At 39.7% G+C, this 24820-nt stretch overlaps 1 protein-coding gene across 12 annotated transcripts in view; it reads right to left on the reverse strand.

The window, feature by feature from the left end:
• The window catches only part of MEF2C (myocyte enhancer factor 2C), a 171536-nt gene that overhangs the window by 93143 nt on the left and 53573 nt on the right, over positions 1–24820 (reverse strand). The window contains exon 1 of one of the 12 annotated variants that reach the window (XM_090038232.1): positions 793–816. The exons of the other annotated variants lie outside the window; for them this stretch is intronic. The gene's annotated coding sequence lies outside the window, so the exon portion shown is untranslated. Of the gene's footprint in view, positions 1–792; positions 817–24820 lie in introns of those variants that run through there. 12 annotated transcript variants of the gene reach the window in all.

A 24820-nucleotide genomic window follows, 5' to 3' on the forward strand; every position in this document is an offset into this window, starting at 1 on the left:
GTCCTACTTGCTTTGTACTTATGAGCCTAATGACAAGTTAAAACATACTGAATTTGTTTAGTGAATTTCTTTCCTTTTTGAATAATTTCTGTCAATTTTTATTACTACTAATACTACATTATGATAAATAGTGTTTTGTGTAGCTTCGGTTATGCACACATCTTCATACGCAAGCATACATACACAGAGTTCTTAACTATACTTAATATATCTTGGTGTACATTTATATATATTTTTATATGGCAAACACAAACACACACAAAACAGCTACTGGATGAAGCCAAACATAACTTGAAATGAGGAAATCAGCACATTTGATTCATGGTTATTCACATAACCTTCAGAGAACTGACAGTGACGGTGCCAAAACAGAATGTATAGAATTATGGAGATCTTCAATTGCCTACATATGTTCTAAGAACTTACGCAATGTTCACAGTACTTTCTGGGAAATTCTTGCATGGTTAGTGCATTACATTTTTTAAGTTCCAATAAACTGATCAAATTATATTTTCCAAATGCAAATACATTAGGTAGAAACCTTGTAAGTAACACAAAACCTAAACTGTTCCGCAGGCTTTCATCATCCAAAAGCATCTACAAGGGACTTAAAATAATTCCAGAAGCTGGCTGAAATAACTTTCTGCATGAAAGAAACTTTCCAACATAATGACATAGTTACATGTAAACAATTTGCATAAAAAATGTCATAGCTACATGCTGTGGTGTTACAGGCTTCAGTATTTTTTTCTTTTAGCAAACCCAAACATAAAAAAAAATCAGACTGCTTACTAAAAAGAGGAACTTCATTTTGGCGGGCTTCTGTTCACTTTATGATTTGGCACAGGCAGAGATAGCTGATGGAAGAGAGGATTTGAGCCCCAAGAAATTTCTGATGCACAAATGCTGAAGATTATTCAACCACTCATGCTTCCCTCTCTCTCTCACACACATGCAGACACACACACACACTTTCCCTCCCTCCCTGAAACAGAGGAGAATCTTGATAGAATGGCAGGAAACACGCACAGAGTGGTCAGGGAAGGATATGACATCAGCAACCACGAACAATAAAAGGTGTAAAGGTGCTTCCTTCCCTAAACTGTTCCAGAAGTGCAAAATGGGAACCAAAACTCTCCACTTCCTTCTCCGAACAGAACTGTCTGAATCTGCTCTGCTGCAACACCACAGACAGAGAGTTCTTTGAACAAGTCACATAAGAGGCATTAAAGAGTATCTAAACAGGGGAGTAAAAAGATTTAATTTATAAACAAAGAGGAGGCCAGAGAAAAAAAATACTTAAAATATGTCACTGATTAACATTTTCATGGTTGCTTTACAAAAGAAATAGACTTGACATAAATATCTCCCTATCCTACTAGCCAGTATGCTTCTCAAGTAGGTGTATTGGATTAAACAAATAAAATCATATATATAAAAGAAAAAAACATGCTGGTAACTACCTCTTGCCCTCAAAATTCAGTCACCTTGCCCTGAGAGAGAAAGCCCAAAAGTGAAAGGTCACTCAAATCAGTGGGAGTCTTTACATCATTATTCAGCAAAATGTGGCTGTAATGCTGAATAATGATGTGTCAGAGACCATTAGTTTCTTTTAATGAAAAATGAGTCAAAAAGCAACATCAACAAAATCATGAAAACTAACAAAACTCCAGCAGCCTTGATTCGAACAAAACTCCTGCTGAAATGTCACCTGCACATGGACTGATCAGTCACAGTATACAGATCAAAACAGCTATGCAGTTTTACAAAAGATGCATTCAATCAAGTAAAGATGTTCATTATTCTAAATCCCATGCCCTATACTAATTAATACTGCAATAAATGTAGAATGAGGGCAATAGTTACTGGGCTAACTCCTGAAATGAGCAACCCCACTGGATTAAATTTATCTCTAATGTAATTCTGTGCTATTCAATGGAGACAAATAAACACCAATTGATAAATTTGGTCTTCAAGGGTCAATGAAACTGCATGGATGTACCTGAAGGCAGCCTTAGTTTAATTAACAGAAACTTTATATGCTACTATTACATATTTTGTGTCATCCCCACTGCAATAGGTCTATAAGACAGAAATGGCATGCCCTACTATACTGCTCATGTGAATCATAGAATCACAGAAGTAGGGTCGGAAGGGACCTTGTAGATCTTCAAGTCCAACCCCTCGCCTGGGCGGGAGAAAAGACTGGACTCAAATGAGTCCAGCCACGTAGTCATCAAGCTTCTTCTTAAAGATCCCCAAGGTAGGAGCCAGCACCACTTCTCTAGGAAGTTGGTTCCAGCTCCTTGCTGCCCTAACTGTGAAGTAGTTCTTGCAGATGTCTAATCTAAATCTACTCTCTAATAATTTGTGTCCATTGTTCCTTGTCATGCCAGGGGGTGCTAGGGGAAACAGTGTCTCCCTTAAACCCTTCTGGTCCCCCCTAGTGAGTTTATAGAGAGTCACCAGGTCCCCCCTCAGCCTTCTCTTGTGAAGGCTGAACAGGTTTAGGTCCTGCAGTCTTTCAATGTAGGGTCTGCCCTGTAGTCCCCAGATCATGTGGGTGGCCCTCCTCTGGACCCTTTCAATGTTGTCCACATCCCTCCCGAAATGGGGCGCACAGAACTGGACACACTACTCCAGCTGTGGCCTAACCAGCGTTGCATAGAGGGGGAGGATCACCTCCCTGGCTTTACTTGAGATGCACCTGTGGCTGCATGACAAGGTCCGGTTAGCCCTGCCAACCGTGACCTCGCATTGTCAGCCCATGTTCATCTTTGAGTCAGTAATGACTCCAAGATTCCTTTCTGCCTCCATGCTCTCAAGAAGGGAGCTGAAAGCAATGTAACAAATGAATCTGAGTCATTTTAAGATTTTAAGCGTCTGTCCACAATGCTCTGATTTAGAAATTAAATGCAAGCTACACCTATGCATTTTGATCTGATGGTTGGACTGCCACATTAAAAGATGTGGGAAGGAATTCATTTTAATCTGCCAAATTTATCTCCAGAGAACTGCATTTTGCTACAGGAAATATAAAACAAACACTTAAGTCATAATGGACACATAATGTAGCATATGAATATAGCGTATTGCAGATAGGATATGTAACACTGAAAAAGGTTAAACATAATGCATATACTTTTAACCTGTAAGGACACAATTTTATAGATCTCATTTTATTGATCTCTTTCTGAGGTAAAATATCTTTTAGACAAGCAGCAACATGTTAGCAGTTTCACAACACATTTAATAACTTATCTATTATTTTGCAAAAAGCTGGCTTAATTTGTAACAAGATGAAAACTACAGAATACAAAGACATTGAACAAATGAAAAAATGTTCATAAGCTCACAAGCTGAAAAAAATCAAATATCAAACTGATATTTGACTGATTCATTATCATTGTAAGAGAAAACTTTAATCATGTGATCTAGGTGCACTGATTTGTACTAATTTTACTACTGACTTTGAAGACACCTGCAGAATTTATAAGATTTTCTTTCCTAATTAGTACAATCTGAATTTGTTTATTTTTGAAAGGGTTGGCATCAAATGTATCTCCTTCACTTTTGACATTTAATCTCAACTTCAAAAGAAATATCCTGCTTCTTATTATTCCTGATATCTGATTGGGGGTCTAATGTGCTCTTGAATATAGCCACATTTCCTGGAAATCTCCCCTATTTAATTTTTGGATTCCTCACTTCTGTTACTTCTGTTGCATTATGCCTTCAGTAGAGATAGAAGATGAGCTGCTTTCTTCTTGATCAATACTGCTTTATCATGTGCCTAGTCAAGAGGTTATAAAACAGTTTTCTTCTCTTCTTATCAAAATTGAAATCTTATATAATCACTGTCAAATTACCTGACAAGGTTCTTTGGGTAGATGTGATATCTTTTATTAGAACAACTAAATAGTTGTTATTTGCAAGCTTTTGGGCACAAATGCCATTCTTCAGGTATACGGAGACTCTGCCTCAGGTCAAATTACCTGAGAACTCAAAAAGGGGCAACACGGTCTGATGGGATCTGAACCCAAAGATGGTATAGCTAGCATGAGCTTTGTGAAATATCTGTCACCAGGGGCTAAAAGCTTATAAAGAACTGCAGCTAAGACCATGTTATACTTCACTTGGGATGTATTTTATTTAGAGGTAGTACGTTTTTTGAGCAGTCACACAGTAGTGCTTACTAAGCTCTAAATAAAACATGTCCTAAACGCTGGAGCCACTGAAGACTCAAATAAGCTGTGGTGTACTGCAGGGGCTGGGACCGACAAACAACTGTTTGTTGATCCCAGCCCTCCCACCACATCTGATTCTCCTGATCGTATTACCTCTGCAGAGGAGCAGTCCAAAGTTAGCTCAACATGTGTTAGGTCAGATAATACAATCTGGATATAATCAGATACTCTGGAGATATGCTGAAAAAGTTCTAATTTTGCTATGCTATGATGGCACTTAGCACATTTTACTGCTTAAATGCTTCAATGCTAGCATTTTAAGAACAGTTAACACATCCTAAGTGTAACGTGCAAAAAGGCTCTAATATTAAACATGAGCTCTGGTCTAGACCTACTCGAGGTCCAAATGTCTTATACTTGAGCTCATCATAAGTGGAATATCAGGTCAGTGTCCAAATTTAGAGCTAAACTGTTCTACAAAGTGGAATATATATACATGATTTTCAAATTATAGATCTGTCTTTTTTGTGAAGAAAGAGGTTAAAAGTATTGGCAATTTCTATAGTCTTCCTCCTTTTCTGTGGATATTGTGCAGGGCTCTATCAGAGCCCAATAATCAACAAGTGGTGAAAGGATAGGGTAAGTGGAATCTGCCATGGACAAAAGTCATTCCTTACAGCAGTATACCAGGATAGAAAGCAGCTACTATTAGGAAAATGGGAGCAGATTGGCAAAAGTGTTGTAGTACAGATCTACCTAATTTGTTTGATGGAAAAGGGGGTTCTTAATCTTGTTTTCTTCACAAAAAATAAACTGATAAATTGTGTTTGTAAAACAAGGGGAAATGGCAATAAAACACAGATTAATAGAAGCAGTTCAGTTTGAGATGTCATATGAAAAACTGGCCATAATGTCACCAGTGTCTAGTCCTCCAATTAGTTCAAGAAATGAACACTGAAGAGACAAAGCTTCAAGATGCACCTACCCAAATTTTGCTTAAATCTGAAAAGTTATAATTCAATTCTCATAACTGCTTTACAAGAGTTGAATTGTGAGGTTACTGAAATGAACAGGACCTGTGAAATGTACTGCACAGCTTACACATAACAGTTACTAAACCTGACATGCTGCTAATAGTACGAGGGAATAGGACGTCCAAAACTGAACCACCTCATTGGTGTGCCAGTAATAGGGAATGTGCACTTATTCAAAAAAATCAGGAAAACTGTGCTTGAAAACTAGACTTCTGGAATTTGAAGACTGAGGCTAAATAGCAGATGACCTAATAATCAGTTTGGGTTTAATTATGGCTACCAGCTATGTAATAAATGCCAGGAAAAGTTTTACACATTCAGTTTGTAGAAAGTTTTTTTAAAGATATGGCCTGGGTGAATCAAATGGTTTTTGGGGAACAGATTTACAGTGAACAAGAACTGATAGGTTTACAAATAGCCTGTGATAAGTTTTCAAGTCACCAGTCTGAAACGGAAGCCAATAAAATGTGAGTTGTTCCAATAACAAGCAATTTACCTTGAGCACACCACCAGTGCAGGGGAATTTCCACTGACAGAAAAAAAAATTGAAACTATGCTGCTTTTCAGACATTCACAGATGTGTAGGGTCTTGTAGGCCTTTACTACTATTGCAGAAGGTTCATTTAGGGGTTTACCAATATTTCAAAGTACTGAAAAGGTTGGGAGAGAAAGAAAAGATGTCAGTGGTTTCAGTCAAGTGTGTGTTTGCATTTTCAGAGTTAAAATAGGGTCTTGTGATTGCTCCTATCTTGGCCTTTTTGTATTTGAAAACTGCTTTCATATTAGACCTGGATACCAGTGATTACAGTGTGGGGGCAGTATTGACACAAGACACAAAGGACTTAAGACGATGATGGTTTATTACAGCAAAAGTCTAAGTTCTGCAGAGAAGAATTTTTGAACCACCTGAAAGGGACTCTTGGCAGTGGTTAAATCTACAGAACATTTTTTCACTATTTGTATGGGAGGATGTTTATGGTCAGGTCATCCTTGTAATAGCTTTTTAGATTTAAAAATTGAGGGGTGCCTTCCAGGTGGCTGGAAGAACTGCAGTGCCATGTTTTCAGGGTCACACACAGACCTAGACATAAGCATGAATATATAGATGACTTGCTGGAATAGTGACATTCAGTGACTAACTATAAACAGGGTGTGTCTACACTAAATGACTGTATAGTAATAACTGTGCAGTTGAGGGCATGTGTAGACACCCCCACAGTGCTTTAAGTATGAAAGCAAGGAATTGATTATTCAAGGGAAAGCAAGGAATTGATTATTCAAGGGCATGTGCTCGTGGAAAGATGACTAGCTCCTCTTTTTTCATAATAAGCAGAAATGCAAGTGTTCCTGGTTCATTCACTAGGACATTTCATGTGAGGTTGCAGGAGTGGAATCCAGAGCACTTAAAAACTATGTGTTGTGGGAAGCATATCAACATAACATAGGATTGGAAAACCATTAATCAGAAACAGCCACCCTGAAAGGCAGCATCTCTTCAGAATAGCACAGTCAAAGCTTTCTGGTCACTATGGAACAGCTTAGAATCTAGAGATGATATATTGTATAAGAAAAACAGCATGTGGTGGGGGCAGGTATCATATGTTTGTACCAGGTATCTTGTTAAAGGATGTCCTGAGCATGCACGAATGTACAGTTGCAAAAACCTCAGAAAAAATAAGAAAAAATTCTATTGGGTGAAGTGCAGGAAAGTTATATAAACTGGCACGAAATATGTGTAACCAACCCAAAAATGGTCTCCTAAAACAAAAAGTGCCTTTTGCAACCATATCTTATGGAGGCACCACACCAGTGTCTTTCTGTTGACATAGGCAGACAAGGTTTGTTGGGTAAATCTTTCTGCTGACATGCTTTCAGCTTTGCCTTGAGAAAGAGGCCAGTGATCAGTATTTGCTGGATATGGGCTCTTTCAAAAAAACATGGACTATTTCACAAAATGTTTTTTACCTTTTTCAAAAAAGAACCAAAAAGCTGTGACAGTAGTCACAGCTAGTGACTAATGAATGACACTAAGCAGCTTTAGGGTTATGGATTAGAGAAGAAACTTTGCACAAGATTTGTGAGATGCTCATGATCCATAAAACCAGTAGCATTTCTCATATTCACAATATGAGATTGTAAAAAGGTTTTAAAAGAATTTATTAGGGGTGGGGGAAGGGAGGGATAATAGCCAACCTTGGATGAGTTTAGGTTTGTGTTAGGATGAGATTGAGCTATCATACACTATTCCTTTTGATAAACTATAGAGCAGCACTCCACCTGTCTACAAAGCAGATCCTCACAACATGAACAAAGGACTCTTTGACATCACGTGTGAGCAGACATCACGTGTGAGTTCTTGAAAAGGAACAAAGAATATGGAATATTTACGCTACAGAAATCCTACCATCCAAAGCTGAAAGAAGGCCACAAGATTTCCACAAAGACAGCCTCTAATAAAATGAGGATATTCTGTGGTGTGAGGTCACAGAAATTTGTAGAAAAGGGAATGTGGTATGGTTCCACAATCCTAGGAAAAATAAGGGTAGAAGCTTAAAGCTGGATAAGCACTGGGGAAAGGATCTATAAAATACTGACCTAAATAAATGAAGATAGTAAAAGTACCATCTGAGAGAGTATCAGGAAGACAACATTTAATAACAGCTGTCCCTGAAACGAAATACAGGAATGGAAACCAAGTAATGCAGTTATGAGTTCCTTATGAGAACACAATGGGTAGGTCCTGTTCTAGACGGCAGATTCAAAAGAAGCAACAGATGTATCTTAGGTGCTCAGTAAGACTAGAGACAGAAGTTACACATAAATACATAAAGTTTAGATGATCAGAAACTGGTTTAAACTTGTAACAGAACTTAAGTTCAGTGCACATAAACTAGTTTCAAATGATCCAAACTGGTTTAAGATAAACCTGGTTGAATGTAGTATCAGACTTAACTGATTTGGGTCAAACCAGCTTATGCAACTTCTGTCTCAGACCCCTTTCTGATTTAAGTTAAACCAGAGTCCTCCAGCATCCTCTGCATCCCTGGGCTGGGCTGTGCTCTCTGCTACAGAGAGCAGGGCTGGCCCTGCCTCTCTGCTCTCTAGCCTGAACAGGGGTAGGGATATGGCCAGACGCATCCTGGCATGGCCCCGTTGAGGCAATGGGGGCAGGGAGGGGGTTAATTCTTCCCCTCCCCCTGACTGCAGTCGGGGTCTGCCTGTTTCTGGGTGGAGACAGAGGCAGCAACCAGGGCTGGCAGACCCCAGCTGCAGTTCCCAGGGACAGAAGAGATGGAGGGAGAAATGAATCCCCTCCTTCCTTGCCCCCTTCACCTTTCCAAGCCAGGAAAGCATCTGGCCATGTGCCCACCACTGCCACTGGAGTAGTGAGGGGAAGGGGAGGGGCAGCAGCCTCTGTCAGGGTGTCCAAGGGAGCACAAGCAAGGAGTGGGTTTATTCCTTGCCTCCATTCCCTGTCCCACCAACAGGGACCACAGCCATCCCAGCATGGTCCCATTAAGGCTAAGGGGGAAGGGAAGTAGTTAATTTCCCCACCACCATGGGGGGACTGCCAGGGTAGAGCTGCCCCTGTCCTCCTTCTCCTCTGCCCCCCCCCAACCAACACAGGTTGCTCTGTACAGTGCTGGAGGAGGACTATTTCCCCCCCTTCTCCCCACCTTCACTGCCATAGGGTGGGGAAGGGGGCTCTGTGCAGTGCTGCCTGGCCCAGCCTAGGTGCAGAGAGCTGCTGTCACTGAGCCACAGCTGCTGGAAAGGCCCCTGCCCTGACAGCCCAGTCTGGCCCCACTCAGCCCTGACCAAGGCAGCCGCATCGTGGGGCCAGCCCAAGTTGGGCTGGGGGTCAAAGCCCTTCCCAGCAGCTGCAGCTCAGTGACAGGGAAACTGAGTCCTGTTAGTGACAGCAGCGGGGCTCAGTGTGCACAAGCAACAGCTGGCTGGGCAGCAGGCTAACCGGGCTGGCTTGGAGGCACCACAGGGGCTTGTGTGCCTGCAGTGAGTCCCCGCAATGGGTGGCTGCTGGGCTCTGGGCCTGCCGGTGTTAGTGCAGTAGCTTGTTGCTACTGCACAGTAGGGTCAGAAATAAGCTATGTGCTTCTGGGACTGCTCAATAATGGCAGCTACTGTGCAGTCATTTAGTACTATAGCAAGTAGTGTTAAATTTAGTGCTAAAGCAAGTACTAAATGACTGTGCAATAACAACTGCACAGTCAGGTACATGTGTAAATGCATCCTGTGTCTCCTTACTCGGGATGTCCATGCTGTGGAGGGATAAAGCTGTCCCTTAAGAGAATGGGAGAGTTACACATCTTCATGCACTCAGAGCTTTACATCTCCTGAGGTAAGCTCAGTCTGGCAGTCAGAATAAGATCTGATCTTCCATTTTATTTAGGGAAATAAGTATCTGTGTATTCTTGGCAAATAAACAGGATTGTATCAAAGACATAGCTGACTCCATCATTTTTGTCTCCTAATGGAAACAACTCATACCATTAAAAATTTGTTTAGCTACCCAAGTAAAAAAGGGGTGACAACCCTTAAAGAGTATGGGTTCTGACTGTGTAATCCTATGGAGAATGATAACAGCAAATTGTGCTGTCAGGGAACTGGGACAAACCTGTGTTGATCTTTGGATTTCCAAGCAAATGTCTTTGTAGCCAAAATGACCTTCTGAATTAGAGGAAACTTTGAGTGTTAATAAACATTGTGCCATACAAGGCCATTTTTTTGCATCGAATACATCTGAGTTTTATATGACCCTACAACCCCCACTGAGAGACAAACTCATCAAACAGGGCCTTTGCTAACTGTAATTTAATCCTAGGTAACTCTGGGGATCTCTGGGGAGCTACTTCTGGTTTATACTAATAGAAATACAAGAAAAAACAAGGCTCAGGACAATCACTGATTACATAAAAATAATATTTTCTTATAGCTGACCTTAACACAGTTTCCCTTTAAATATTTTTGTTACTTTGCTCCAGCAATCTAAGAGTGCTAGTAGAGCCTTCATCTGGCACTTCATTTCTTAGCAGAGGACAATCATACAGAAGAATGTCCTGTTTCTTGTGTATAACCACTGCTAGAAACTTTCCCTTTGCACTGGCAATGCTAGGAACTACATTGAGGTCCTCCTGAAATATAAGTCTACAGGATATGGGGTGTTAAGTCACTAACTGTTCATTTATTTTATGCAAGTATTAATATGATAAATATAATAGAGGTATAAAAAACTGTGAAGCCTCCTGAACTCTAGTTTCTGCCTAGAGACAGCTGCAGGCTTAAAATGCAAAACTGGCAATGGAAATATATCAATCTTTCCTATGACCACGACAGCTGAAGATTCTACATTAATGTTTCCATTCCCACTTTAAAATATTTTTTCCCAAGGACAAAAGGAGATGAAATGTATGTCAGGTATATAATAAGGCTAATAAAAAACTGCTCTGAAAACACCTGCATTTAGTTAAATAGGAGTTAGGAACCTGCCTTAGCCTGTGAAATATATTCTTTTCACCATGCAGCACAGAAATTAGGACAGAACACTGCTTTTAAACAGTTGAAGTATACCCAATACCTGACATCAGAATGCATCTGTTCCTTGAAAAAAAAGCCAGATGACAAGGCAGATGACAAGAAGCAGGCAGTTCTTCCAGTGACACCCATATAGCAATGCAGCATTTATGTTGCGATAACAAACTATTTTATGACATCCCATCCGAGGTATGAATTAATTCATATGTATAAGTTATATGACTCCTTTCTAGCATATTGTGGGCTCAAGATGAGGCACTGTGCCAGAAAGCGTTTGGGCTTATGAGAGGCAGGACACATTGGCATCCCTGGTGAGTCATATTAGTAAAAGTAGCGAGTCAGAGCAACTTGGTTTCTTCCCTAGGTCACTACCCTGACGTATTGCATCTTCCCTTGCTGAAGGCTCCCAGGATGTCTCTCTAGCTGGGAATTAGCAAGGAAGAGGGTTAGGATAAGTGCCTACTTGAAACTGGACATCAGGGAAAAGCAGGGATGTGGACTTTCTGGCAAAGAGCAATATGGGTTTGTTTTGCTTGCTAAGGGAGGAATTCCCTGGTGTTTTCCACTGGAGATTTTTCTCTTTGGTTAAGGAAGGAAGCAAGCAAAAGCAGTGTATGTGAGAAAATGAAAGACGTGTAAAAGCTTAAGATTTGTATGTACATATTCTGTAAATCCATCCAGAATGCCAAACAACATTTTCATAAACTAAAGGTTAAAAAAGCTACACTCTAGAAACCAAGGATTCATATTCATCAATTAAAAAGACATAAAGAAATGTCACCTATTTTAGCCTACTACTTAACCACATCTTAGTCTTCGTCTTTGAAAATTACATTAGGTAACTAATTCATACCTTCCATATGAGGATTGGTTCTTCTAACTTTTCATAGAATTGAAATAAGTTTTTACCTCAAGGTCTATAGAATGAATTTTTTTTTACTAGCACAGAAGGCAAAGGTAAAACAACAACAAAAGTTAAATCAACATGGTATTCAAGTACAAAAGCCACTATCTAGCATCACTTTCTACCGAACCCCAGCTGTAACCATTCCATTAGCCCATGCAGCTGGTTATTTATTTTTACATACATAAAATGCAAAACAATACGTTTGGCAATATCATTGCAAAAAGTCAGTATTTGTAACAAACAGCAACTGAAGACAGATATAGAAAATGTGTTTAAGCTATACAGGGAAATCTTGCTGCCACGTTGTTTTTGCTTTTAGTAACCAATTACAATTTGCTAGACAATCTCTGTTCCAGCTGGAAAGAGGGTTTTTTTTCTTAACAAATCATTGTCAACATTGTTCATTTTATTATTGTCCTAAGAGTATACTAAACAAAAACAAAAGGAGATCAATAGAAAGATACATTAGCTAACCTTTTTGTGGCCTTGAATGTACATTATGTTTTCTCAGAAATGACACTTTTATGACCCTATTGATATACAAAGTGATTTCTGACAAAATATTCTTAGAAACAGAAAACTGCTGCATAACACAGAGTAGCAAGTACAAGGCTGGAAGAAAGATGTGTCTGAGTTCTAATCCTGGCACTAATAGTTCACAGATTGTCTGCTTTCTAACGCATTTTCTTTATTTGTAAGCAGGTATAACATTTATTGATCTACTTCTTACAAGTGGTCTGAGGAATATTTAATGTGAATAGTATATGCTATAAAAGGGGTGAACGTCGTCTACATGTGATACTTATATTCTCATCTGGTATAGTTACTGGGAGCATCTACATGAGATGCTATGTTGCCATAGCGACAAGCTACAGCGATGCAGCTCATTGCTATGGCGACATAGCATCAGCAGGCATGAACCATAATGTTGCTAAGCACAGTATGGTTGGAAATGACCCATGTGTTGCTGGGACTGTGAAGTTATGGTGGTTACTGCGCAGTCAGGTGCACATGTAGATATGCCCACTGAGAAAGTAACCAGAAGATTGAGGCTACTCACAAAGCTAAAACAGAAGTGAAAGCAATGCTAAAAGTGAGACTGTGATTATTAAAATTTTAATATCACAATTTTAAATTCTTCAGATTTCAAAAAGTTCTAATTATCTTAGCTGCCAAAAGCATTAGCTAATATGTGTGTTCTTGAAATAAAGATATTTGATACTACTGTTGTACTTGGTCCAATATGGTACACAGCAGATTCATCAATTTCCTGTTTCTTACTCCCTCTTCTCTCTCTCTCTCTTACAGCATCCTAATCAACCTAATTAAAGCTTTGTTCATTTGAAACCTCAGATGACAATTTGTTTAACTCTATCCCACTGTGGTCTTTTTATAAAGAGAATTAAATTTGATCTTCTGACAGCAATTATTAAATGATCCCAACTGGCCCCAATTAAGACACATGGCTCACAGGCCTCAAAATCCAATAAAGTGCCAAGTCCTCTCTTTCACTTGCACATCTTTCTTTACTTTGCTTTATTTTCTTAAAGCCAATTAAGCTCCTCTTATCAAGTGGAACTGAATGCCATTGTGTAGACTAATGCAAGACACAATGTATCAATTTACTAGTGCAGCCATATTGAAGAACTGGACAACACTTCTGAAGTCATCCCCTTCAAATCCCTAACTATTTCAATTCACCTAGATTCTCGGTAAGACTGTATATGACCTACATATGTTTCCTTTAAAGTGCTCTTTACATTTAAACAGAAGTGATTAGAAAAAAATATTTAATATCTATAATAATAAATTGTACATTGGTTAAAAAATTCTCCTATAAAATATCTTCTTATTTAAATATTTTCCCCTTGAAATAATCTCTTCGTTTCAGAGCTTCAAAAGGAACACCATGCTCATGCGTAACTTCTGAGGTTAACCTTTCTACCCTTAATTTCTGCTCTAATTTTTTCACATATGTTCAGTAGTAAGCTGTGAAGCAATGTTCCCATGCCTTCACATAAATGCAGGTAGCCCCAGGATTTGGAGCTCATTGATTGTGTGATACCCCAGGGAAATGGCTGAATTAAAACCAGCCTCATGAGACTAAAGTAGTTTCTATTCACATCTGGCTCTTCTTATTCTAAACTCTAACACCTGCCTGGAAATTTAACCCTCATCTTTTGCTTTGAAGAACAAACAGGACAGATTTATCTATACCCATTTGCTTTAGGTCAAGGCAGAGCCATGTGATGTTCTGCTAAATTAATTGCAATGTAATTGATATAGGTTGACACAGTTTTTAAAAAAGATGATATACAAGCCATGTTACAACTAGATTACTTTTCTTGCAGTTAAATAAATTCTTTTTTTCCCTGTACGTGTATCCTATGTACAGCTTGTGAGTAATAATCAACATATGACATATGTTTGTAATGAATGAATTATACAAGATAAGATTATATTTACATTTGACATCACACTAATAAGTAAAAACTGAGAAAGTTCAGAGTAATAGTGGTTCAATATCTTTCAACTCATTAACCATTTTGGAAAATGTGGTTTCTATTTTTATTCTTTTCATTACATGCTTAACAAATGTAATCACAATAGACATGAAGAAGATACAAAGGCACTGAAATTGCAGTGCAGTCTTTCATTTACTTGTAGGAAGATGTGCAGGCTTATGTAATACATAATCAGACATATGTTTCCTCTCCAGAAGGTGCACACACTTTTCCTTGTGAAAAGCGACAAAATGGATACAGTGCCTCCTCCCCAATTTTCAAGTGAAATAAAGCTAAACTGTTTGATATAACAAATGCTAGAATGTAGAAAATTAAAAAACAACTCCAAAATGCAGGCAATGCTTTAAAATGCTCCCACAAATCCTACATGACCTCCAAAAGTGTTAACTATAATATACCACATGAATAATAACTGATTAATGATTTCAAATGATGCCTTCAAGTTTCAGTAGTATAATAGAGTTTCTGAATGTATTATACTCTAAATTGTTTCTCATTGTATTCTGATAATCTCATATAAGATAAGATGTTAATTTTAGAGCACACTTCTGCTAAAAAGAGCAAACCCTGGAGCAGATTTAGTGCAAAGAGCTGAAAATATCCTGTGGAAAAAATCTGTAGAGAAATCAGATCAACCCAAATCCTGCCATTACTCAGCACTGCAGTGACGTGCAGATGTTTGTAGTGGTTTGAGGAGCCAGCGGGGGCTGGAAACTCTATGTACTCGACTCCAACATGATTGCAATTGAACCTCATCAAAGTAAGAGCTCATAATTTGTCACAGAAAACAGCCAATTAACATATGTTAGAAAAAGGCTCCATAAAGATAATATATGATTAAAGATCCAATGCAGCTGTCGGAAATCAAAATTCTGCTTTTTAAAAAAGAAATATCACCCTGGGCTTCTGAATGTTTAAACTGATAATAGCTGCGATGTTTAAAATATATATGAAAAAAAGCATAATTATAGTATTTCTTCCTAGGTTTGGGGTTACGGCTAGTGAGATTTGGGTACTGAAACACTACTTACTATTCTTACTGTTGTGCTGTAAATAGTGAAGACCTTTGCCAAAATACAGCAGTTATTTTGTATTAGTGCTATTTTAAAATACAGACCTTCATTGTGAGTGAGGTGGCCTTCAGTGATGCACTTTGTTTTCAAGACATTCCTCTGAAAACACAGCCTGTCCTTATCTTTACAAAAATACAGTACTGTAAAACTGTGCATCACTGCCTCAGGGCCAGGGCTGTGATTTGTTAAATGGATGCGAATCCAGAGTACTCTACTGCAGCCAATTAAGTTACTCAGTATTTAGTCTGTTAAAAAATGAGATCAGAAACTGGTCCTTAGTCATCATTAAAATAAATAAATTGATCATTTAAGAAAAACTGTGTTTTTAATGTGCACGTACATACGGGAAGTGGTAGTCAATGGCCTACTGACACTTTTAATATTGACTACAATACAACTGACCACTATTTGTTTCAAATAACATCTTGAACAATCTTCATTCTGGATCCTTTGTGTGAATAAACCTTTCATCCGGGTTACACTGAATCATAAAGATGTTACAGATTTTTATTTTTTCAGATGATATTTTAGATTTCTATGTACTAATTAGTAGCTGCTGTCATTATTTTACTTTTAATAATATATCTGACATTTTGCCTGTGTGTGTGTGTGTGTGTCAGTCTGTGTCTCTTTCTTTCTTAATGTGGTATTGTAAAGGAAGTATTTCCTTCTCTTCTTTTTTGAAAGAAAGCCAATAAAAGCAAAGTTTTAAAACTCAATAGCATTAATACATATTAGTCAGTTTATTTTTAAATGCTTTTTAATTCAGATTCAGTAAAGCACTCAAAACTGAATGAAATGAGTAAAGTAGAAACACATTTTAACCATTACTAATAAAATAGTAAAACTGGTATAATGGAAATACAGTTGTATGCATACATGGAAATTGCTGACCTTCCAAGGAATCTATAATTCCACTGAAACACTGGGAATTCACACATGTAGCTTCCATTATTGCGTCTTCAGTTATCATGGGGAAGATTAGTCCCCTTAAAACATTACTTGCTACACTGTTACCAAATCATCTCATCAAACAAATGTTATGGCTTTTTAGAACTACACATAATGTATAAATCTATAGGTGAGTATGAGTTTGCGTAATCTAGGCCTAGAATACTCAATCGTTCCGACTTTCCTTAGACAGCCAAACTCTGAACCCATTCATATGGTGGGTGTAAAATTCACTAATATTCTCTACTGTCCTTCACTACTTCAGACTATGGCAGAAAAGCGACATTACGCCTGATGAATCAGAATATACATTTTAGAAAATAGCTTGAATAGTCATAAGGTTAGCTGCCTTTTTTTTTCCTCAGGGGTGTGTTCACAGACTCCCAAGCAATCAGTAACATTTTTGATTAAGATCTCAGCAATAGTTGTAAATCCCAAAGCTTCTTTGCAGTTGAAACTTTAACATATCATTGACTATCCCCACCTAATGATAGTAAACTATGCAGCCTCAAGCTAAATACATTAATTTCTATTCTGGAATGAACAGACAAAAGGACTGGACAGAACATATTTTAAGACTAACAGATTGTTAAAGATATTAAAGAAAATACAGTTTTGCTTCTAGAGATTTAAAAAAAAATAGAAACAATAAAATTTAAGGTACAATTCAAATAATACTTTATAAATGGTACAATAGTCAGACATACAGCATATATTTTCCCTTATGTAATTTATTGTGCAGTAACACTACATGCCTTAGAGATGCCAGTTTCAAATGTGCTATTCTTGATAATTTGATATTCTTGATAATTGCTAAAAAGAAAAAAAATTTTGCTGCCAAATCTAATAGCATAATAAAAAGAGTTTCCTCATGTCAAGGAAACACTGTGTCATAGAGTTGTTTCCTATTCCATAAAGTTAACTTTCCTTTCTGCATAGCCAAATCAGAGAAATTTACAATTAGATCACAAACAAGTGAAAATTAAATTTCAGCCAATTCTCTTAAAGCAACAGGTTTTCTAAGCACACCAATTGCCAAAGTGATGAATTATGCAGCTATCATAACATATCAAGGTGAGAAATCCACAGCTTAACTTTTTTTACTTGAGGTTTTACAAATTCTATACAATGAACAACTCTAACTGGGTTCATATTCTTATCCATCATGCACCTTAGAGACTAGCTCATTTGGAAATGTGTAAGCTTTCGTAGGTGACAACCTACTTTGTCATAGGATTTGTTGCCTACAAAAGCTGATGAAGTAAACAAGTGCCACCCTGCTCTGCCTTCTGCTAGTCTTCGGATTAAAATAGTTAACTACTACTCTTTAATCATGTAAGACTACTCTTAGTGAAAATTCAAACTCAACTCAGTGATTTTTGCTAACTAATGCCACCAATAGCATATTGAAATTAATTCTGAAAGATATTTATAACTGTCTCTCCAATGATTTTAAGCATCAGCTTCTTAAGTTGCAAAACAGGTCCTGAAGGTGAGGATATCCCATTCTGTGATAGCTGCTGCAACCTATACCTGTGCAGGTTGGTGGCTATTTTGCCACTGACTTCAATAAGAACAGGTTTGAGGTCCTAAACTCTAAAGAAAGTTTTGGGGAGTTGAACCAGCAAAATTAAACACAATCCTAATGTGGGAGGGAGTGGCTATCTTTGGATATTAGACTTTAGTAGTTTCTCCAGAGTCTGAGGATTTAAAGAGCTGGTATTTTAAGTGGAGGTAGTAGTTTGGAAGGGGTTTGGGAGCTCTTCCAGTATCAGGAGAAAATCAGCCAGGAGGATGTGGAACTTACTCTTACTGTTCCCCCTTGACATCTCTGTGTTTCAACAAAAGAAATAGCTTCTCCCAGCTATTTCTGAGAAATAATCTGGGCAGTTCTGGAGCCAGGAGCTACCAGGGTGTGGACAGCCAAAAACTTGGATACAGTCATTTATGTTAAAAAGGTATCACAAAAATGAATGCATTAGACTGTTTATTGTACTTTTACAATGAACAAAACACTAATTCTTTACCAACCTAACAAATATGTTTTAATTCTAGTAAAAGTTAAATATCCTGCATCTACTACAGGTAAATATTTATGAATTAAAGACCTATCCTGTAGTGGTGCAAGGAATAACTACAGAATAGCCTGTTCATGTCCAAACATAAAAATCTAAACTTGTACTTTCTCAAGTAGAAGTTCCTGAAAACCTAAAGATATACTTTCTAATAATTTTTAACCACCCAACATTCTCCTATATCAACCCAAGGATTTATTTTTCCATATCAGCAACCAGAGAGTAATAATCCAATTTATATATCACTTCCCTTATATAGCAAGAGTTTGCTCACTCATTCATCATTTGTTTCTCGACTCCAAGAGATGGACACAATTTTCTTGATGGATTTTAAGTTCATTGTGGTTTCTGGACTGTGTTTTAGGCCAGAATCTTTAATTTTATATATATTTTTTGTTGCCTATTGTTTCTTTGATGTTAGATTTCCAGATTATTTATTCCAGTTCCTGGAGTAATTTATTCCTCAGAAGAGAGCCATATACTAGTATGTCAGTGACTCTTGCTGAAAACCCTTACATTTAGGATAAAATGGAGAGAGAGACTGGTCACAAGCCTAAAGCACTTAGTTTTTGGCAGCCTGCTCTTATAGAGATAACTCTCAAGAAGAATGGGGCAAAAGTTCGGTGGTCTGAATGCAGGCACACCTGAATTGGTACTTGACATCTCATGACATTCTAACCTGAATGTAAGAAGTGTTGACTCATCTGGATGTGCCCCCCTGAGCTTTTTTCAACAGCATTGCTCTGTTATTTTTCCATGGCCCAAAAAACCCCAAGTAAAAACTAAGAGGGGTGCCTTGAGTCTACTGAGGGTGGCTTCAGTCTAAAAAGGTTAAGAACCACTGTGCTAAGCCACAGTGGCCTTTGTTTTCCTTTAACTGCCTGACTACCCAAGAAGGAATTCAATATCCCACCCATGGTAGCCAAGTGCAAGAAGGTGGAAATTCACTTTGCATACTCTGAAACATGCTGCAATAACCCTGCAAGCCCATGTACCAGGGTCTTCTGGTGTTCCAGCTGAGTAGAATGTGACTTGTTCCACAAAGGACAGAAGGGCAAATGCAGAGGTTGCTTTAGACTGAAAATCTAAGTGTTTTCTTCCCCTTTGTCAACCTGGAACAAAACCAGAGGCTTTGTATGAGGGAGCTTAGTTAAAAGCATGGGTGTTCCAACACACTGTTCTACCTTGTCTGGAAACTGGGCTGATGTTCACTGAGTTCATGGCTACAAGTGACACGAACAAACTTTTCACCTGTGGGGGACAAAATATCCCCGACATCAGACTGAATTAGATGTAGAAAAACAGTATATTCGCTTCTGTTCCTTCATCTTATATCTCAACGAAACACTTTTGTGCCAGGTAAGAGGCAGACATATAGATGTTCATGTCTAAAGAACAGTAAGTCTCAATTAAACAGGCTTTATCTAGTCCTAACCTGAGTAATGTATGCCCAAACCTGGTTAAAGAGACCCACACTCTTGACTCCCTGCAGCCAACCCTTTATGAGTTGTGATTCTGTCATGGCTCATAAGCAAGGGCATGCCGGGTCAATTTATACACTGAAAAATTATTCAGGACTGGGATGGTCTCCTTTGACATATTTATAAAGCACATGCTTTAACTTAAGAGTCTTTGCTATTACTGTTCTTAATTGTGTATTTATTTAACAGTAATTGAATAAGAAGCTTCCAAAGAACCAGGATGTGATATAAGAAGCTGGGTTATTAAGTCAGTAATTGACATACATATGTGAGTAGGAAGTGAATAAATGGTGTTAGAAGACACAACACTGACAGCATTCACAGTATTTCAGATGAAATGTAGAACCAGTAGTATAACCATTGAGGACCTTAAAGATGTAATGGTAGTCTTAATAAAGTTAACCTGTGTTAATATTATGTTGTTCTTGCGTTCTTGGGTCTACCTTAGGTTTTTATATTCTAAATTCTCATGCAGTTGAATAAGGCAGCTTCCTGACTTCAACATATATGTTGTATTGCTATGTGCTCTTAGACAGGGGTGGGCAAAAAATGGCCCGCAGGTCAGATCCGGCCCACCAAGCCATTCTATTCAGCCCATGGGGCCCCTAAAAAATTGAGTACATTAATATTTATTTGCTCCTGGCTGCCTGTCAAAGATGACAGAAGTCAGGAGCAGTAGGACCCAGGGGGAACTAGCAGGACCAAGCGGCCCAGCCCACTCCACCCCCAGCCATTTCTCTGCCTTCCTGCCTCTGCACTGCTTTAGCACCACATGGCCCTGTGCTACATTGCCGGATGGGGGAGCACAGGCTGTGCTGGTACCCCAGGGCCAGGAGCAACAGGGGGGTGGGTGTGTGTAGCCAGGGGCAGAGGGTGAGTTTGTGTCTGTGTAGGCATGGACAGGGGGTTTGTATGCGTGTAGGCAGGGGTGTGTGTATAGGCAGGGACAGAGTGTATGTGTGTGTGTGTGTGTATGTTCATAGAGTGAGTCCCACATGCACACCCCACCATACACATGCACTCACATCCCCTTTGCACTGTCCAACATGCAGACCCCCACAGCCACACCCCATCACACACCCCAGCCACCATCCCCCCCATGCACAGCCCCCACAAACCCCATAACCACCCACACCCCATATTTCCACACACTCACATGCTCCCTCATCCCACACCTATCCACCCCCACAGACATACCCATGCCCTCCCGCAGACCCCACATACCTACATACCCACAGCCCGCCCCACAAACCTGTACCCACCCCCCACAACATACAAGAGTAAGACTTAATTTTAAGCTACAGTGCAATCACCTCTATGTATACTACACAAAAACATGTAAATCAGGACAAAAATATATTTTGAAATTACATTAATGAATGTTGTAGGGGTTTTTTTTAGAATATAACGTGGAATTTTTTGGGTTCTGAGATGGAAAACCCCTTGCTGAAAGGAGTCCTTCTGGGGGCAAGGGGAGGGATTTCTGGTGCCAAAGGTCAGGGGTTAGGGGGTGGGATAGCTGCATTTTCATAGCTAGGTATATCATTTTTCTCTTATGTAGATTGCTTTAAGGTTTAATTAATTAATGATAATAAAGCATTTGAACTTTGTAGACACTGTACAATTGGCAAGTATTTCTATTAATAGCAGCTTAGTCACACTTAAGGTCAACAAGGTCTTTCTCTTTTACCATTCTTTTCAGGATAAAAGTGTAGAAAGAGCATTCTCTTTGTCCAAAGTATTCCAGTTTATACAAAAAGACAGTAAGATTAATATCCACATTTCTTCCTTTCTCCTTCTTGCCTCCACACTTGAAGGTTCTAGAAATACCATCATATGTCTGGAGAAAGACATGGCCTCCAAAGTTGCAATGAAGCAGAATACCTTGATAAATCCTTTCAGAGCACAATTGTAGGCTGCAACATTCTGTTCTGTTTCAACTCTGTTTTTTTACTGTTCAGAAGAGAGATTCTACAAAATGACAAGGGAGTCATGTCTACTTCAGTTGCTCTTTTAGATGTAGCTAATTTTTCAGTGTGACACCATTTATGATAACCTAGTCCTCCCATGTCTTCACATACATTTTGGACAGAATCTAAAGCAAGTACTTTATGGCATCCCTCATGAATCAGTTAAAAAAACAAACTCACATAATTCTAACAATAGGTGCTAGAGCAACAACAACAAAATATTCTGCAAGGACAAATCATATAGATAAAGAGAGTTCATTTCATTTCATTCAGTTCAGTTCCCAACTTTGTTCCCAACAAGAGGAACATAAGTCAGAGAACTGTTCCAGAGCAAAGGCCCATTCCATACAAAGGTGTTACAGTTTGTAGACCACCTGAGCTATTTCACTGGTTTACTCTGGGCTGCACGTATCCTGGATACCCTGTCCAAGATTTCTGCAGAATTCATCCTGGTATTTGGACAACAATAATTTAAAAGTCTCTCTGTGTTTCCTGTCCACTCAAAAAATATTATATATTCATTGTTTGCCAAAAAAGGGCAGGCAAAATCCAGGCACTTCCAAAGGCCGTGTGTAGATGAAATGAAGGGCATGTGTGCACAACACTTTGAAGTGGGCTAAATGCTTTTGTACCACTTTAATGGCGTCGGTGTTTGCACACATCAGTGGGATATTGCGCATTAATTCCAGTCACTGTAGGAAATTCAGCAGCATAATTGTGCCTTAAATGATTTGGGGCACAGCAAACTAAAACTTCTCTAAGGAATTTTACTTGCTGCCCCCACAGCCATGGAATGAAGCACCGGGCTCCGTGCAGCTCAGGGGCTCTGCAGGAAGCCCTGCAGACAGCTTGCAGGCTCCACCCAAGAAAACCAGTGAGCTTGATCTATTCCCCCACCACCCCCAGAGTCTGCCTGCATGCATGAGCTGTGCGGGGGGCTGGTGCCCCCCATGGCTGTGGTGCCCCCCAGTACTGGCAGAGCCAGGTGCCTGCGGGCGGGTGCTGCCTGGGGCGGGGGGCACTGCTGTCATGGAGGGAAGCACCAGTCCCCCTAACCCCCCAGCTTAGGGACCTCTCCGCCTGCTGGCAGCTCACCCTTCCCTCCCTGCCACCGGAGAGGCAGATAAGTGTGAGGTGTGTGCATGACACAGGGGTTCAAAGGGTCCTAAATTGAAGCGATGGGTTTAAAAACTCACTGCTTCAATTTAGGGCCTCCGTTTCATCTACACACACAGCATCCAAAAATGAGGTCGCTGAGAAGGGCTTCTCAGGCTTATGTACAATCAGTGGTGGGTGTTAGGCACTTCTGAAGAGTGACTAAAAGACTGTAAATGCTCATCAGGAGCAGCCTTGAGCTAGATAAAAGGAAACAGTAAGGACAGGGATATGTCCAGACTTCTGCCACATTAAAGACTTTCACTGATGCAGTATCAAGAGCACCTAATTTTTCTCAGTGCAGATACTTAATACTCACATTTTCTATAAGTAGTTAGTTCACTCATGCAGGAACAGGGAGAGACCTCAGTTCTAGGGCATCCTCAGCCTGAACCTATTCAAAAACCATCATCTACTGCCTTCCAGGCTATAGAAACACCTAAGTAGATGCACCCTCTACCCCTTCTGTTAAAACTAAGCTACAATGCAGGCAAAAATGCAGAAGTCACGGAGACAAAATGTAAATAAATAAGATGGAGTGGCTGCTGCTGGTGAGTGGGCAGTCCCTGCTCCCTGCCCACCGCTGCTGACAGCATGGATTGCAGTTGCAGGCGGTCCCTGCCCTCCACCCTCCTTCTCTGCCACGGATACCACCAGTTGTGGGCAGTCCCCACTCACTGCTGCTGACACCACTGGCGGCAGCTGCGGGTGGTCCCCGCTCACTGCCATGGTACTCCCCTAGTCATGGGAGGCACCAGTTGTTCATGTGTAAGATCATTATTTTTTACTTCAAAATTGATTGGCCAGAGTGGCCAGGAGAGCTGACTGTACTTTAAAGAAGCCTTATTGAAAGTGCAGGAACAAACCATCCCAATGCACAGGAAGCCTAGCAAGTATGGCAGAAGACCAGTCTGGCTTAGCAGAGAACTCTTCAGTAAACTAAATCACAAAAAGGAAGCTTATAAAAAGTGGAAACTTGGACAAATTACTAAGGAAGAATATAAGAGCAGTGCACGGGCATGCAGGGATGAAGTCAGAACTGGAGTTGCAGGTAGCAAGGGATGTAAAGTGTAAGAAGGGTTAAGAAGAGGATCAGGGAAAGTATGGGTCCCTTACTGAATGGGGGAGGCAGCATTGTGACAGAGGATACAGAAAAGGCTGAAGTGATCAATGGCTATTTTACCTCTGTCTTCACAGGCAAGGTCAGCTCCCAGACTACTGTACCAGGCAGCACAGTTTGGGAAGAAGGTGAGCAGCCACCAGTAATGAAAGAACAGGTTAGGGACTACTTAGGAAAGCTGAACAAGTCCATGGGGTCAAATGAGATGCACCCAAGAGTGCAGAGGGAGTTGGCTGATGTGATTGCAGAGCCATTGGTCATCATCTTTGAAAACTCATAGTGATCAGGAGAGGCCCCGGATGATTGGAAAAGGGCAAACATAGTGGCCATACTTAAGAAAGGGGAAAAGGAGGACCCAGGGAACTATAGACCAGTCAGCCTCACCTCAGTCCCTGGAAAAATCATGGAGCAGATTCTCAAGGAATCTATTTCTAAGCACTTGGAGGAGAAAGAGATGGTTAGGAACAGTCAGCATAGATTTACCAGGGGCAAATTATGCCTGACCAACTTGGTTGCCTTCTACAATGAGGTGACCGGCTCTGTAGGTGTGGGGAGACTGGTGGACATGGTGTACCTTGATTTTAGCAAGGCTTTTAATACAGCTTGCCACAGCATTCTCCCAGGCAAGCTAAGAAAGTATGGGCTGGATGAATGAACTGCAACGTGGATAGAAAACTGGCTGGAGCATCGGGCTCAGAGTCTACTAATTAATGGCAGCTGGTATCAAGTGGAGTGCCCCAGAGATCAGTCCTGGGGCCAATTTTGTTCAATATCTTCATCAATGACCTG

The sequence above is a fragment of the Crocodylus siamensis genome, chromosome 3 (genome assembly GCF_052110815.1).
Source record: "Crocodylus siamensis isolate JL-2025a chromosome 3, ASM5211081v1, whole genome shotgun sequence".
Taxonomy (NCBI): Eukaryota; Metazoa; Chordata; order Crocodylia; family Crocodylidae; genus Crocodylus; species Crocodylus siamensis.